Consider the following 18,072-nt stretch of genomic DNA (forward strand, 5'->3'; position numbering starts at 1 on the left):
ATGCATGTGATGCAATTAAACCAGTGTCCGGCACGTAGTAGGTGTTCACTAAAGCACACCATTGTTATTACCATCGTCATTACTGCTGTTGTTCACTGGTATTTGCTCAGCATGGCAGACACTCAAACCAGCTTAGGATCTTCCCAGGCTAACTTCAAAACTGGAAAGAGTCTTCCCAGAAACAAAGCATTTGTCCTTGCAGAAACAGCAATGATGTCCCCTAGTGAAAGTTTGGCAGCCGCAAGAGGCAGGTGAGAAGCTGGCATCGCTCCATGTGAATGAGCAGAGGACAGCCCACCTGAGCCAGGTGGAGGAGAAGAACAAAGCACCCTCTTTGGCAGCCCTGGGCACTGCTACCTGGGATTCCACACCTAATAAGCCCTTTCAGGGCCCTTGCTCAGCATTCCTGGAGCAGACTGTTTTCCCTGCATGTTCTCTGAAGAGCCAAATATGACTCCTCTAAACTGCACACGTGGGCCTGTGGTTTGGGCCATTGGTGGATGGCAAAGGGGGGGGGGGGACTATGAAAAGTCCTGGGGCGTATACAGGAGACCTTGGTGTAGGATACCTCAAGACTACCTGATTGCAAAGCTTTCTTGCCTCCCTATCCTGCCTCCAGTAAGGATTGAGGGGGCCCATTTGTCCTTAAACTGCATCCAAAGAGTCTCACCTTGCAGGGGAAGATGACTACAGCTGGAGGACTTGGGGTATCAGGTGAGAGGGAAGGGAGGATCCGGTAGGCATGAAAGATAAAGAGGGGTCCTGAAAGGTTGCTGTTTGACAGCATGTCAGGGCAACATGGAGACAGAGAAAGGCATCTCATTCTGCTTCCTGGTTCCAAGCCCTTCTTTTCTGACCAGAACAGGGCAGAGCAACACCATGTATTGCTGTTGCACTGGACAGTTGACCAGCAAGTGCCCCAGGCAGTCTCTCTTTGAAGCTGTAATTAAAGCTGTAAGTGCATCAGACCTGCATGTCCATCCCCTGGACCCTCCCCCAGCCAGGACTCTTGCTCAGCTCCCCCAAGTGCCAAGCCAATCCTGACTTCTGGTGGTTTCTTTTAACACATTTCAACAACTATCTGAGACATCCTGCAGCAGGCTGGCACAGAGCCAGGCAGCAGGATGTAAAGGTGCAGAAAACTGTGCCCCCATGTTCACACCCCTCAGAGACCAGCCACTCCCCGTGGTGGTACCGGCTCCCTCTCCACAAATACCTGATGCCACCCTAGTTCAACAGGCTCCTTTTTTAAATTCAATTAGCCAACATATTATTAGTTTCAGGTGTAGTTTTCAGTAATTCATCAGTAGCATGTAACACCCAGTGCTCACCCCATCGCGTGCCCTCCTTAATGCTCATCACCCAGTGACCCCTTCCCCCTACTGCCAGCAACCCTCAGTTCGTTTCTCAGTTAGGAGTCACTCATGGTTTGTCTCCCTCTCTGATTTCTTCACATTCACTTTCCCCTCCTTCCCTTATCGCCCTCTGTGCTATTTCTTATATTCCACATATGAGTGCAATCATATGATAATTGTCTTTCTCCTGTTATTTCACTTAGCATGATGGCTCTTTATGAAGCTCTGAGTTCAGCTTCAGTGCTATCACTTATCAGCTAAGTGACCTCAAGCATGAAACATATTCTCCTAGAAACTGTTTTCTCATCTGCAAAATAGGAATAATCCCTCCTGTCCTGCCCACCTCAGCATGGTTGTTGTGGATCCTAGAGACAACAGCCACAGAAGACTTGGAAAAAATTAAACATCGTATAGGACCCAGACATCAGAAAGAGTTTAAAATTCCTCAGCTGGTAGGAATAGCCAGCATGGGGGGCTTCAGGCAAAATCGGATCCCCCAGCCAGGGCATCAAAGGTGAGGTTCTAGAAGCCCACAGGGTCTTTCTCAGCTTTATTCTAAAGTGTTGATAAAGTTCCTTGGCCACTGGGAAGGGACTAAAAGACCATCCAAAATCAAAGCTAGTAGCCCCGAACACTCACAACTTCCTTCCTGTCTTTCCTCAAGTGACTTGTTTTTACTGGAACCCAGTTTCCTCTTCCTGTCTGGGAAGCTCTGTTGACAAAGACTAGCTCTATAAGGAAGGCAAAAAGGAAAGCTCTTCCCACCAACCAGCCTTGGAATTTCACCAGGTTATCCTCTTAAACCTGACCTAAAATAGGCCATGACTCATCATGTATGCTTGGCGGGGGAGGGGAACTTCTCCATTTATCTTCCCAGGAGAACACATCCTGAATGTTTGCCAGTAAAAAAGCAATCTGTAGGGATGCTTCTGTAGAAAAACAAATTAGGAAAAAATTCGTTTTGGGAAAACTCTTTCTCCACCACACTTGCTTACAATATCTAAGCTCCCCACAGGCTGTCCTCAACCATCTTCTCCTCACCACACACTTCAATGCACTCTCTGCTGCATTTCCTCATCCAAGTCAAATTTCCTTTCATTGCTTACCCTTCCATCCCAAAGTGACAAATTCCTGGATGTGTGACCCCAGACACAGCTCTTCAAGCTTTAGTTTCCTGACCTATAATATGGCTAATAATGGTAAATCATAGCCTACAGATGACAGAGCTCTTTGTATCTGCCACCATGTGAAGAAGCTACAAGGAGGAGCTCCCACTGTCTTCATTTCACAAATGAGGACACTGAATCACATGAAGGTAAATAATTCACCCAAGGTAACATATCAGGGGAGGAGCCAGAATCAAAATACAGGCAGGCAGTCTGGCCCATGGTTTTAACCCATATTCTACACTCACTGACCCAATTCATCAGCATGTGTTGAAGGTTTATTTTTTTTTTTTTAAGATTTTATTTATTTATTCATGAGAGACACGGAGAGAAAGAGAGGCAGAGACACAGGCAGAGGGAGAAGCAGGCTCCATGCGGAGAGCCTGATGTGAGGTTCCATCTCAGGTCTCCAGGATCATGCCCTGGACTGAAGGTGATGCTAAACCACTGAGCCACCCGGGCTGCCCTGTTTTGAAGGTTTAAAGAGATAACTGGAAAATGGCAAGCAGTGAATAAATATTGTTATATTATTGGGTGGAAATATATGTCAAATCACCTGTGATAGTGCCTGATTCATAATGGGCCTTAAACTCATATTAGTCCCTTTCCCTTCATTCATCTTCTCAAAGCAACACTCCTGACCATGATCTTCCCTCAGGCAGCCCAGAATGTGCTGTTTGAAGGTTATTCCTGAGACAGTTACAACACTCAATAATTTTTTCCTTAAAATAGAGTCTTCTGAGTAACTGTGTCATTAACAGGGGATCTGCCACTTTCTAGATGGTGCTTTAGCTCAAAGGCACTCAGCCATGGGCACAAGTGCCATCAATGCAACACAGAGTTTCTGTGATAGTTTCTAAGAAACCCTGATTCTTGGTGAGAAAGCAGGGTTGTTATTCTCCATGATGAAACTCCCAACAGAGTAATATTCTTAACTTTACCCATTGTCCTCTCCTCTCTTACTTAATCAAGGATAAAGAAAACCACTGTATAATGATCAAGGGGCCAATTATCTAAGAAGAATTAACAATCCTGAATATGTATGCACCTAACAACACGAGACAAAAATTGATACAACTGCAAAGAGAAATAGAAGAAGCCATTAGAGTTAGAGACTTTAACACCCTTCTATCAGAAATAGACAGCTGTGGCAGGCAGAAATCAGTAAAGATATAGTTGAACTCAACAGTGCCAGTAGTTAATCCTTAAGCTCACATAGAACATTCACCCACATGGACCACACTCTGGGCCATAAAACACACCTTAACAAAGATAGTGTAATCGAAATCATACAATGTCTGCTCTCAGACCCCAGTGAGATTAAACTAGAAATCGGTAACAAAATATAGCTGGAAAAATCCCCCAAATACTTGGCAATTAAGCAATACACTTGTAAATAACACATGGGGGTCCCAGCTCTTGAGCTGAGGGAGAGGCATGCTGTGCAGCTGGTCAGGATGTCAGAGCTGTGGATGAGAAAGAGGAGCAGACAGAGGAGGACTGTCCTGAATTGATCCCCATTGAGATGAGGGAAGGAGAGGAGGAGGAAAAGTCTGGTCCTGGTACCAAGATCCTAGTAACAATTATCACTAGGTATTAAGGGGCTAGGTGCACCAATACTTCTGAAAAATATCTTGATGGAGCAACATAAGAAAAGAGTAGTAGTTATTTCAAACAAATTTGGGGGAGAAAGTACAGTGGAGAAATCCTTATCTGTCAGCCAAAGTGAAGTTCTCTACCAAAAATGGTTGGAACTTAGAAATGATTGCCTCTGCTATTCTACTGAATAGGATAGTGGCCCTGGAGCTAATGAGAATGTGATGCAGAAGAAGGGAAAATTTGATGACATACCATTAAAGACCACTGGATTAGCAGATGCTGGTGCTGTAGCATCTTTGTTTTGGGGTTGATGCTGAATTAGGGATTAATATTTCTCTTATTAGTATCAGAACTCTTATGGATACAAAATATGGATTAAAACATTTAGCAGTAGAAAAACTCGATGGTCTTATCCAGGAGGCTTCTAGGCAAACTGCTTCAGCAGATACCATTATCATTAATAAAACAGATTGGGTTTCACAAGAGGATTTAAACAAATTAAGAATCACCATTAGATCAATAAATGGACTGGGAAAAATTTTAGAAACACAAGGATCAAGAGCTGATCTCTCTAATATACTAGCTCTTCATGTCTTTGACAGTCTCTCTGGAATATATTTGCAGAAAAACTTCAACACTTACCAACCACACAGCCTTGCGCTGATCAGAGCATCATCAACATCACATTTTAGAACCAAGAGATGTGAAGGAAGAAAGCCTAAATGGATTTATTCAGAATCTTCTGTGGGTGAAGAATGTGAGAAGCAAGGACAATGACTGCATGCAGGTCAAGCAACTCAAGGGGCAGGTGTTGATCAAAGACAAACCAAAACCAATGATTGTCCAAGGTGCCCATGAGCTCTATGATCTGGAAGAGAGCTGGAAAGAAGATACTGAGAGAACGAATCAATTGGCTCTTATTGATGGGAATCTAGATGAGGACATCTTCAATAACTACTTATAGCTACTAAGACTGAAACAGAAAAGTGGTGGACAACACATTTCAAAGAAGATCAAGTTTATCCATAACACTAGAAACATTTCTTATCCAAAGGATTGGATGATATAATTGGGAATAAGTTTCCTACCAGGTGTATTTCAAGCATCTATTCTTTGTATTACTTCTGTTACAAATTCCAGTATACTTTCAAATAGTGCTTATTTTACAAAATACATAAAATATAGTTATTAAATACTGTGAAACATTTGACATTCATACAATAAAATATAATGTCCACTGGAAAATAAGTAAATAGAACAAACTCATAAACAATACATAAATGAAAGAAGAAATCTCAAGAGAATTCTATTTTATTTTTTAAATTTTTTTTAAAGATTTTTATTTACTCATTCATGAGACACACACACACACACACACACACACACACACACACACAGAGGCAGAGACACAAGGCAGAAGGAGAAGCAGGCTCCATGCAGGGAGCCCGACACGGGACTCAATCCCAGGTCTCCAGGATCAGGCCCTGGGCTGAAGGCATTGCTAAACTGCTGAGCCACCCAGGACTGCCCGTCAAGAGAATTTTAAAATATTTTGAACTAAATAAAAATACAACTTATCAAAATTTGTGAGATGAAAACAGTGCTTAGAAAAATATTTATAACACTGCATACCTGCATTAGAAAAGAAGAAATAAAAATAAATAAATAAATAAATAAATAAATAAATAAGAAATGAAGAAATATCTGAAAATCAATGACCTAAGCTACCATCTTAGGAAAACTAGAAAAGAAGAAAAAGAAGGAGCAGATCCAAGCTATGCAGTGCTCAGTTCAGAATTCCATCTGTATTGGCCTCCCTGAGCCACAAACTCAACTCAAAGAAGCTCCCGGGCTCTGTGTCAGTGCCTCCTCCTCCATATAACACCTCCTGGAACCTTTCTCCAGGCAGGAATCTGGGGCAATCATTGATTTCTCTTTTCTCAGGAATCACTGTCCTGAGTTGCCAGCTGCCCACTGACACATACTGACATTTCACAGTATTGAATTTTCCACAAGAGAAAGTAAATCCCGAACAAAAAAAAAAAAAAGAAAGAAAGTAAATTCAGTACCCATTAGTGCATTGTGACCAGAGTCAGAAGTCAGATCATTGCTATTTTCCTTTTTTTGTTTGAATTCAATTAGCCAACATAGAGTACATCATTAGTTTCAGATGTAGTGTTCAATAATTTATCAGTTGCATATAACACCCAGTGCTCATCACTGCTTGTGCCCATCACTATTTCAAAGCCCCTTTCTCACTTTCTTCATCACACAATTAACAGTTGGGTTGGCCTCATGGCAAATAGGCTAACTTCTGTGTGAGAATCACAACTATGCACCACACAGGGACCCAAGTGTTTTACCTGCTTGGTTTCTCATATATTAGCAATAGTTCACATTTTACATGTGTGTGGATGTGTGTGCCATGGTGGCAGCGGCAGGCAATGCACCAATAGCAAGATAACCTAAATCACTGGAGGTTACAAAATAGCTTCAGGTTCTGGCCCAGTGTGATCACAGTATATATGTCTTTAGCCCTAGCTTCTATTACATTAGCGGTTCCATGACTCTGTGTGTGTGTGTGTGCGCGCGCGCGCGTGTGTGTGAGCACAGGTACAGACATGTGCATATTGGGGCTTGGAACTGGGTGGTAGCAAATAAATGCAAAAATTTCTTCATAAACTAAACATTTTGTAACATAATTTGTGATGTGTGCCAAATAACTCAAAATATGTTATGACTTTTAACGCTCACAATTACCCTGAAAAATAAACACAATTCTTATGCTCATTTTACAGAACTTGAGTTCAGTGGTACGCTCCTCAAGGTCATGCGATGAATTGTTTTGTACTTGATTTGTGCTATTCTATATTTTATCACAGTGAGGCCAGTGTGACTTCATTATGGGGCCTCAATAAAAAATATTGGGAAAGAAAAGTTTTTCCTTTTCTGCACTGGAACCTTGTAAAATAGAAACCCAGAGTTCCTGATAACCATTCATCATGCCAACACAGAGCTGGCCTGAGAGTGTCACTTATGCGAAAGAAAACTATAATTTCTAATGATAACTCGTAGGCTTATAGAACCAGTCTCTCTTGAACCAAAATCCACTTAAAATTATACAAGTAGGGACACATGGGTAGCTGAGTGGTTGAGCGTGCCTCTGGCCCGGGTCGTGATCCCAGGGTCCTGGGATCCAGTCCCACATCGGGCTACCCGCAGGGAGCCTGTATCTCTGCCTCACTCCGTGTCTTGCATGAATGAATGAATGAATGAATGAATGAATGAATGAATGAATAAATAATAAAATCTTTTAAAAATCATACAGGTAGCTTAACAAATTCCCATTTATGCTCAAGCCAGTTTGAGATTCTGTCATTTATAACCCAGGAGCCCCAAGAAAGGGGCCAAATAGCTACTTGCCTAGGCACTATCATTTTACCTAATTGTCACAAACTCCTTAGGAAGATTAGTCTTCTCCATTTTATAAATAGGAAAACTAAGACCCAGATATGTTAAGAAACTAAGTACACATGAGAAGGAAGTTTGAATTTGGATTTACTCTTACCTTTCTCTGGCCCTCGGTCCTTCCCACTACTGAATACAGCAGAAGCAAACTTCTGCGATAAACCACCCTTTCTAGCTGGGTGTGTGGAAAGCATACTAAACAAGAGAGACAGATTCCTGGCTTTTTTTTTCTTTCTTTCTCTCTTTCTTTTTTTCTTTCTTTCATTCTTTCTTTGTCCTGGCTCACCATACTTTTCATATGACCTTGAGCACTTTTCCTTTCTAAATCTCAGGGGCTTTTTCTGTTTTTGTTTTTGTTTTTTTGGTCTATAAAACCATGGGGTTTGGATTAGATACTAATGAGCCAAGTTCTTTCCAGCCCTAAAAATGTAAAATGTCAATTCTTGACTATTTTCCTGGAATTCCCAAGTTAGGTACTTGAAGAACCAGACATTGAAGCAAGCCAATAGGCGAAGGTTCCCTCCATGAACCTTCGCTCCTAATTTGGTCAAATGGATGAGGTATGTGTAATTAAAACTGCAGAAATAACAAGCTTCCGGCCAAGTTCTACCCTCACTTAACCATACTCCTGGGGGTTGATCTCGGGGGTGGGGGGAGCGGATGTTGAACCCAGGGTGGAATTTGGCCTGATATGTGGATTCTTATAATTTCCAAATGATGTCAGTACACTTATTTGAGAGACTGAGAAAGTGCTGAGTTTAGTCTATTTGACTCCATAAAGAAAAACTGAAAACCGCTGGGCTAGGGCCAGTGCCGGCCAATGTTATCAAGCCAAGAACACTTTTGGCAGGGCAAAGTCATTCGGGGACGATAGTACCCAATTCACGTCGATTTATGGTTGTTGCCTTTCTTTTTGATTAATAGTTTGTTCTAAGATAGGGAATACCAGCCCTGTATTTGTCAACTGGCTCAAAGAAAGTGGATCTGCTAAAAAGTTTCGTCATCTGTTGATTCCAGAGCCACTGAGGTTATAGAAATTTCAACAGCAGCTAAGAGAGGCCAGAGTTAAGTGCCCATTCAGAAGAGTCAGCAAGCTATTGAAAAAAACCTGTCTAGCTAATGCAACTCAAAAAGAGTTTTGATTCTAGTCACACAAATAATGGCTTCATATTCCTCTTTTTGCCTTTGAATTGGCCTCTCCTAGGGGTTCAAGGTAGAGTTTTGAATATGGTATATGTTCAGAGAACCTAGGATTCTAACATTCTACCTAATTACCCATCCCCTCCCCCAGACAGTTCCTTAAGGCAATAACGTATAGTGGGAAAGAGGTGAATGGGAATGACAAGGTATGTGCAGTTAAAGGCAGGTACCCAAGGTTCAAATCTTGCTCACTCCCCAGTGAGGAAACCTTGGGCAATTTTTTCATCTGGAAAAAAAAATGGAATAATAATTATGAAAACAAAATGAGTTACTTAGGCAAAGCACTCACTGTTTGGCACATAGTATGCACTCAGTAAATGTTAGCTATTAATCTTGAAGATACTATGGACAGAAAACAAAACCAAATGCATACAAGGTAAAAAAAAATTTTTTTATTGGGACCAGTATCTGGTATATCTTATGTGGTGCTCTGGTTAAGACAAAGAGAAGCTTACAAACTAGTCTGATTACCTACAATGACTTTACCTCCGAACTACAACTCTTGGGTATTATCACCTTCTGGATGGACCATACCATCCAGGGGACCAGAGTTTCCATGCCAACATTTAAGAAAGCATGCAAAGAAAGCAAAAGACAGGATAAAGTAATCAAACATTGAGGGATCTTGGCTCAGCTTAGTGATATCCCACTAAAGAAGCAGCAAAAAATAGAAAAGATGATAATAAATACAACTACCTGACATTTTAAAGTATAATGATCATATCTATTAGTAAATATAGTCTGGTCTATGTCCTGGAATCTGACTAATCAGAGGAATGACTCCCTCTCATCTAGAGAAAGGGAGAGTAGTGGGAAGGGAACGAGGACTAAGACATCCTTCCCCCACCTCTAGTCCCCTTCGTTTCTGTGATTCTCAAAACACGGAGGGTGAACTATCCACATCAGACTCATTTGAGATGTTTGCAAAAATGCAGATTCCTGGAATCTAAGCAGACATACTGTGGTGGTGAATATTATACATCAACTTGACTGAGCCATGGGAAGCCCAAAGTATTATTTCTGAGTGGGTCTGTGAAGTTATTTCTAGAAGAGATTAACATTTGAATCAGCAGACTGAGTAAAGCAGTTTGTCCTCCTCAGGGTGTGTGGGCATCATCCAATCCATGGAAGAACTGAACAGAACAAAAAGGCAGAGGATGGGGGGATTCTCTTTTGTTGTCTGACTAGAGCATCCCTCTGAGCTAGGACATCAATTTCTTCCAAGCCTCAGACTAGGACTTATACCATTGGCACTCCTGGTTCTCTGGCCATTGGACTTGGACCAAAACTACACCACTAGCTTCCCGGGTCTCCAGCTTGTAGATGGTGATTATGGGACTACTTTGCTTCCATAATTATGTAGCCAATTCCTCATAATACAGTTGTATCTGTATCTATATGTGCCAATAAATCTCTCTCTACCTCTCTGTATGATAGATGATAGATGATAGATGATTGATAGATAGATAGATAGATAGATAGATAGATAGATAGATAACCCATTGGTTCTGTTTCTCTGAAGAACACTGACTATTACATGCATTGAAGGGGAATCTTTTAGGGTAAGCCTTAAAAATCTGTATTTTACAAGTTCCCTAAGTGAACTGATGTTTAAGAATCATTTACCTAATTCACTACAAAGTCATCAAAGAGTGGAGGTGGTACTGTAAAGTATTTTTAAGTAGTCATATTTGAGCACCTTCCAAAACGGAGAAGTTATCAGGCCTAGTGGAATTACACTGGGCCAGCTGGTGTGAGCTCTGGTATCCAGCCATTCAAGTCTGGACACATCATGGGCTTTGCCTGCATCTCTCTTTCCTCGCTTATCAACAAAAGCTCTCCCTTGCTTTCTTCACAGGGTTCTTGTGAACCTTGAATGAGCTGATGTGTGAAAAAGCCTGTAAAACTTATATAACACAGGAATTATTTATTTCTGTGAACTCAGAAATGCCCACCCTTCCCCACTTTTCCTGCAGTTATGGGGAATCAGAGGCTTGTGTTTTTCCCTTCAACAGGCTCTCCACTAAGATCATATTCACCAGATAATTGCAGACTTCATTTTATTCAGCTTGTGGATTCTGTCACAGGATGGATGCCCATAACCAATAGGAAAGTAACCCAACATTTCAGACCAAAACTTAAAAATATCTATATTCTCTTATTAATATCATTAAACAGTTCCTGTATTTTAACTCTACTGACCTCGCTTTTAAACTCCAGGCCTGGATTTCCAATTGCGGCTTGAGTATCTCCCCCTGGATAAGGCTTTTGTATAACCCCAGAAATTCTGTGTGTCCCAAATTGAACTTCCTGGTTTCTGTCCTGAACAGACTCCTCCTGTTGACTTTCCCTTTCCTATTCATGACCTTACCATCCTCCTGAAGCTCCTCCAATTAAAGAACCCAGAGTCAACTTGGATCCCTCCACATCCAATCACTCTCCATCCGGAAAGAGTGTCTCACTCACAGATTCTTTCATCTCTAAGCCCACCACACTGCCCTCCTTCTGGCCCTCATCTATCACCACGCTGGCTCAGGTTCATGGCTGTGCAGTAGTAAAAATGTTATAAAGTCAAGTCTAGAAAGTCGGCTCAGAGTTGAATCATGCTTAAATAAGTGAGCCTGACAAGAGAACAAACGACATCAGTTATGTTGCCTCATATGTGCTTGCTGGTTGACAAGACCCAGGAGAGGGTTTTGGAGGTCCTGGATCTATGCAGCCTCTGCTTTGGAACATGCTTAGGGAGGTTCTAGCTGAAACTGAGCACAGCATCTCTCCTGGGAACCTGAGATACACTCAGGGATTTTGCTTGTTTATCTCACCATCATTGTATCTTTTCCTGAAAATAAACCACATTCCATGGAGATCTTTGAGGTTATATTTTTGTCCCACAACAACCCCCTAAGGATGTAGGACAGGAAGTTGGAAGGAGCTGGCCCAATGAAATGGAATCCCTGAGCCACTGTGATGGCCCTGGCCTACCTATCCCGGTACTTCTGGTTGTGTGAGATTAATAACTCCCCAGTTATTCACTGGTCAACTCTCCTCTTGACTGCATCCAAATGCAATCTTGACTAAGAGTGAAAAGACAAATCTGGAAGTTGGGCCAAAATCCATCTGACTCCAACACCTGTTCTCTTAACCACTACTTTATACTGTGGCTTATCTGAGGCAAGAGTTGTACAAATGAAGATGACATCAGATGTCTTAACATAGCCAGAGCTAGCAACTGATATCCTACACCTGGATGGCCACTCGAAGTGGCATCATCCCCAGCCAGCCGTGTCCAACTTTAATGCAATTTTCGATGTGCGAGGAGCTCATTTAGTCATGTCTCAGGGATAGAGTCAGAGTAAGATGCTGATTTGGTTTTCACAACTTGCCAGGGGCCACTCTTTTCCTTTGACTGTTCCCCAGGCTTTCCAACATGCACCTCTGCCTCAGGAAATGTTATGAAACCGGGACCTCCGTAACTGAAGGCATGGCCTCCATTAGCATTTGAACCAGATGGTCCTTCCACTCTGGGTGACAGAAAGGAATACTCTTTGCCTCATGTTCTAGGAAATGAGAGGCCCTCATCTAATTTGATCTGTATCTGTATCCTGCGGCCTGGCATCAAACTAGAAACATGGGTGAAAATAAAAATATAAGGTAGGCAGTTTTAGACTAATCAGAACCTTGCTTTCATTGGGTCCCCTTGCCTAAGGGGTCTAAATGAAGAAAATATCACAGTAGAGCAAAAGGGGGCTGAGGGGACCTGGAGGGAGAGAGCAGGCAGCTGACTCACAGTGAAAGAATGCATCATCAGCTTTTATCAGGCTTGACATGGCATCCGTCCTCTGCAGCAGGTCCCATCCTCCAGTGTTTACATTTGTCACATCTCCTTTCCTTCCAAACAAAAGATGCTTGACAGTCTGAATGGATCATTTGTAAGGTGCCACAGCTCCTCAGCCATCCATGCATATACATTTTTGGATAGGAAAAGGGCAAGTGGAGGGCAGTGGCTACATTTTGGGGGCAATGAGGCTATGATATCCCCAAAACATGACCAGTGCAGAAAGAACCAGGAGCTGCAATCTCCATCACACAAAATTCAATTAATGACTCTTCACCCACTGCAGAGGTCAGTGTGCTCCAGAGCCCAAGAGGGCAAGAATGAGGCACAGAACATATCTGCAGAAAAATTAGATGACTTTGACTTTCTGCCCAGACTAATAAACTTCTCCATGTTTGCAAAATCCTCCTTTCAGTTTTGGTTGTCCTGGCCTCATCTACTGCATGAAAAATCAGTTCACATTTCTCCTCTCAGATGTTTAGAGAAGTTAAGAAGTTTGCCTCCATTTATATAATAGAACCAAGAGAGAGTGTGGGGGGTAGTGTGCATCATGAGCACAGGGTATGAGGCTCCACGGAACCTTGCATTCTTGATTAGAGTTTTGGCCACAATTGCTGGGCCTGATTAGGTATATTTCACTTTTGCAAATAACCTCAAACTGTTGACCCACTACTTGTTTGTTTTTAATCAGCCTCACCATGGGAACACCAAATTTCTTTAGCTCAGCCAATCGGCATATATATTGGAGTTATTGTTCTGAGCAGACACAAGACCTGACTGAGACAGGACCCAGGACTTTAAGGGATGACAGTAGAGAGAGAAAAAAAGTGAATACAGATTTATGGGTCAGTATGTGTGTGAATTTTTCTTGGAAATGACTCTTTTACTTGCACCCAAAGGATCTGGGATACAGTAAAATGTTATAAGAGAGAATATTGCCTATAAGCTCTGTAGACAACTGGGATGCTTGAGTGAGGTGTTGAATCTCAATGAACCTTGATTTGCTTATTTGTGAAATGGAAAGGACAATGTGGCCTTGGTATGAAGATTAAATAAAATAATGTAAAAATCATTTAGCGTAGTACCTGGCACATAATAGGTCATTAACACATGTTAGCTATCTCAAGCAAGGAGGCAGAGAAGAAGAAAAGAAAGCACTGGTGCAGGGGATTTTTCTAGAAGGTGTCACATTTTGTGAGTTCTTGGTGCTTTGGGGCTAGAGAAGTCAAGGAAATGAGATAGGATTCGACCCTTGAAGACCAAAAAGGATTCATATTGAGAGAATTGCCAAGTGTCAGGTCTGAGCTAGGGTGGGGAAAAGGTAAGGGAAAAGAGGATAGAAATTGGGTTAAGGGTGAGTAGTGTTTAGTCTTAATGTTAGAGACCCAGGCTGAGGAAACAGTAGTATTCCAGCACAGAGGATTAGCAGAATCCAGTCCAGGAAATGGTGGCAAGGAGAAGTGGCTAGGGCAGATGGCCTATGTTGCCGGAGAGCGGGTAATGAGAGAGAGTCTTGGACCAAAACAAGTAGTTTCTCCAGAGTGTTGTTATAGCAGAGTGTTATTTGCTCTGCTGTAAAGATTCTTTCAAGCTCATTGAGGCCAGTGCTTATGCTCATCAACCACAAAGGCAGTACTATTTCCCTGTCAGTCATCCCAGCAATCAGCCCCACATGGAGTCACTGCCTACTAAACACTTGCCCCAAAGTCCAAGCTACAGAAGGGTCTCTTGTAACTGTGGAAGGGGAAAAAGTCACTTGCTAGCAATTGCCCCTCCCATTCTGTTTCTACCAGCCTTCCACTCTCCTCTGCTGGGACATGTTCTCCATGGCTCTTACCTGTGCTTTGGGATATTTTCACACAGGGAAGAGAGGAGAGGACCATGGTGGGCCTTGTCTTCTAAATCTTTTACTTTCCCTTCTAAAACCACTTTTGAGATGGAGGTTGCTGTAATCAAAGGAATATAGAAATGAGGATTTTTCAAATGTAAGCTCTGCTATCTCTACAGGTATGACTTCTGGTTGAGTCTTTAAACCTCTCTGCCATGTTTTCTTTGTGCATGAATCTGAGTGTGAATGACAACTTTATCAGGCTGCAGTGAATTTCTGATAGTTACCATTTCTGGTGCTTTTCATTCATTCCTCAAGATCTGTGTGTCCATTTCTTTTTCTTTCTGGGACTCCTTTTCCTTCACACTGAATAATTCCATTTTGCATTTCTGTAGCACAGGTCTGGTGGCAATGACTTTGCTTAGCTTATCTTTATCTCAAAATGTCTTTATTCTGCCTACATAATTGAAGGATGTATTTGCTGGATATAGAATTCCAGATTGACAGATTTTTTTTTCTTTTTTTCTTTTTTCTTCTTTCTTTTTTTTTTTTTTTTTTTTTTTTTTTTTTTTTTTTTTTTTTTTTGCTTTTAGTGCTTTAAAAATGTTCTTGCACTGGCTTTTGGCCTCCATGGTTTCTGATGACATGTCTACAGTCAGATGAAACATTTTCTCACCCATAACGTGCCTTTTTTTCCACCAATTTTAAGATGTCTTTTTAATCTTTCCTTTTCTGCTGTTTGACTGTGATGTACCCAGATGCAATTTCCATTGACCTTATCCTATTTCATTGTGCTGAGCTCCTTCCCAGAATGTTCTCCATTACTTTCATTGTTGTGTCCTTAGTGCCTAGAAAAGAGTCTGGCTCTGCCCTATGAGGCTCAGAGAGGTGTGCTTTTCCTAAGTCATGCAGCCATTGGGTTTTAGGAGTCAGAATTTGGAACCAATTCTCTTTGACTCCCTGTGTTTCTACCCTACACCACGGCAGGCCAAACTCACATTGCATTTCTCATATTAGTTGATGTGCTTCCTCTACAGCTGGCATTTCCTGGTTAGGAAGTTTGGGTCATTCTCTCCGTTGGTCTACTTCCCTTGGAAACAAGATCTGACTTTAAACTACTTAATTTGCATTGAGTTAACAGTAACCTTAAGATGAGACAAGCTCTCTCTTCCCTACATGAAAATATTAGATTCTGTAAAAGGGGCGTAGCATGACAGAAACTGTAGTCTAATAGAACTTTACTTTGAAAACCACCAGATCAGAAAGTTCTAAAACCATGTTAAAGGTTATTTCTTCAGTTTCCAAGAGGAAAAACAAACATGTATGGAGCCATTTTTATTATGGCAGAATGCACTTAATAAAAACCACTTTATACATCATGATTTTTAAGATAAATCAAAGGAGTCCCAGCACTCAGATCTTTCACATGGGAGTACCAAGTACAAAGAGGTACCAAACAAAGGAAATAGGTAATTGAAACACATTTGTGGAATATTATATCTAAATATCTGCACAAGTTTTGCAAATGTACTCATTTGATCTGACATTTTTGTGAGGAGTATAAGATATCTATTATTATTATTAAACCTTCATTTTACATTTAAAGCTTGGGGGAGTTATTACTAATTAGAAGAGCTAAGATTTAGTTTGAACCTTTTAAACCTAAATCCTATTTCCTTAAGGTTCACCAGGCTGGTTGAAGCAGTTATACACAGATGAGGTAAAATATTTGTTCCAGCCTAGACTCGAGTGGGTAACTTGAGGATCAGATGGGGAAGTGCTAGTGAATGTTCATATTTACACGAGGTGAGATGAAATAGATTAGAAACACATGTGACTGTGCAGTGTGTACATGCCATATACACATGTGTACACATTCATATGCATGTATTTTTATATGTGGACACATACATACATTCACATATGTGTGTGTATAACCCGTGGGGACATGTACATGTATGTGTATACATATATCTATTGGAATCTTGAAGTATGATAATATCATAAGCTGATTGAATGAAGAAGAAATGAGTTGAACTCTGGGAGAAGAATCAAGATTGCAAAGAGGAAAGATTAGCAGTAAGAAAGGAGAAATGGTCCCTGCTGCCAGTCAGTCCATTTGACAGAGATGGAAAGGGTATAGCACTCCAGACACCATTGTCTTCTTGCCCATGGTGACCTGTCTCCTTGATTGTGTGTTTTCCCACAGAGCTTGGATACAACCAGAGTCTTCCTCAAGACTGCACTCCAGGCAGCCACTGTCGGTAGATCAAAGATAGCACCCAAAAAGCCTTCCTAGCACTGCCTGAGGAAATCCCCACCTACTCCATTCTCAGCTGTATTTTTAACTGAGCACAGTAAACCATAGGACTTACCCTTTAAGTTCTTTCATTTAATGCATCGTTAAACCGCCAGCATGATTTGTCCTAAAGCTAGTTCCTCTTTCTTCAGATCTTGACTTAGATTTCACATTCCCAAAAAGCTTCCTCATGACCCAATTTACAATATAGTAGCCCTTCCATTTCTTAATCTCGACAGCCCAAATGGGCTTCCTTCACAGCATTTATTTTTTGCTTATTGTGTGTTCTGTCTCCCTTGCTAGACTGTGACAGAGGACATATCTGCTGAGCTCTCCTTGTATTTCTAGCACACTGCATGTGATTCAGTGATTCAGTGAGTGCACCAGCATATGAATAAATGAATGAACACCTTCATGCCTGACCTCAGTTGCCTCAGAGTCTAGGTGAAAGGCTCTCATGTAAACAAACAATGCTATCAACGCCATCAACAAGCCCAAACAGCACCTGAGCCAAGTGCTAGATGAGAACAAAGAGAGGGCAACTGGAAGACTTCCCAAAGAGATGATTCTTGAAGGGTGGGTAGAGATCCGCAAAGCAAAGAAATGAGAAAGGATATTGAAGCTCAAAGACAAATTTAAAACGATAGCACTGAGGGTGAATCTGAGCTTGAGTAAAGCTGAAACAAAAGGGGGTGTTGTTGGGGTGGGAATGCATAAGTGGCCAGTGAGGAGGCCACACCAAAAATGGCCCCCAGCTAATCACTTCTTTGGGGACCTCTGGCTGAGCTCCCACAGCTCTGCCTCTCAGACTGCTTCCTTAGGAATGCTGTTCATTTTTACAATGAACGTGCTTCTCTTTGGTAGACAGTTTAAGCCCAGAAATGGAATAAGATTATCTCTGTGTTTATTTTAGTCTCACTTTAAGGATTTTATCTCTAGTAAACCCACCATCATGGGTCACCACAGCAGGACACGATAGGAAGAGCCACTTTCAAAAAACAGAAAAGAAAAAGAAAGGCAATTATTTCTCCCAACCCCATTAAACTGTCATGAAGTTATTCCTTATTTACAAATGCAGATTCATTGCCCCAAGAGAGGAGGGCAGAGACGAAATCCTAAAGTACACGATAGTTTTGGTGTCTGGACTTTGGGGAAAATTTTTCAGGGTTTTATGAAGAATTAGCTTTCATACTAAACTTTATTAAATTCTATCCCTGAATTCCTTCCCCTTTGGAAAGGACCTCTCAGCCATTAAGCCTGGAGAACAGCCCACATCGGATGAATTCCAAATGAAATGTAGTGGAGGGTCTGGAATCCTCTGA

At 41.6% G+C, this 18,072-nt stretch overlaps 1 long non-coding RNA gene and 2 pseudogenes across 1 annotated transcript in view; 2 read left to right on the forward strand and 1 right to left on the reverse strand.

Annotated features, from left to right (window-relative positions):
- The window catches only part of LOC144323866 (uncharacterized), a 144,545-nt gene that overhangs the window by 72,975 nt on the left and 53,498 nt on the right, over nucleotides 1-18,072 (reverse strand). The gene's annotated exons all lie outside the window — the stretch shown is intronic.
- LOC144323132 (zinc-regulated GTPase metalloprotein activator 1A pseudogene) lies at nucleotides 3,754-4,311 on the forward strand (annotated as a pseudogene).
- Nucleotides 4,342-5,149, forward strand: LOC144323133 (zinc-regulated GTPase metalloprotein activator 1C pseudogene; annotated as a pseudogene).

The sequence above is a fragment of the Canis aureus genome, chromosome 11 (assembly GCF_053574225.1).
Source record: "Canis aureus isolate CA01 chromosome 11, VMU_Caureus_v.1.0, whole genome shotgun sequence".
Lineage (NCBI taxonomy): Eukaryota > Metazoa > Chordata > Mammalia > Carnivora > Canidae > Canis > Canis aureus.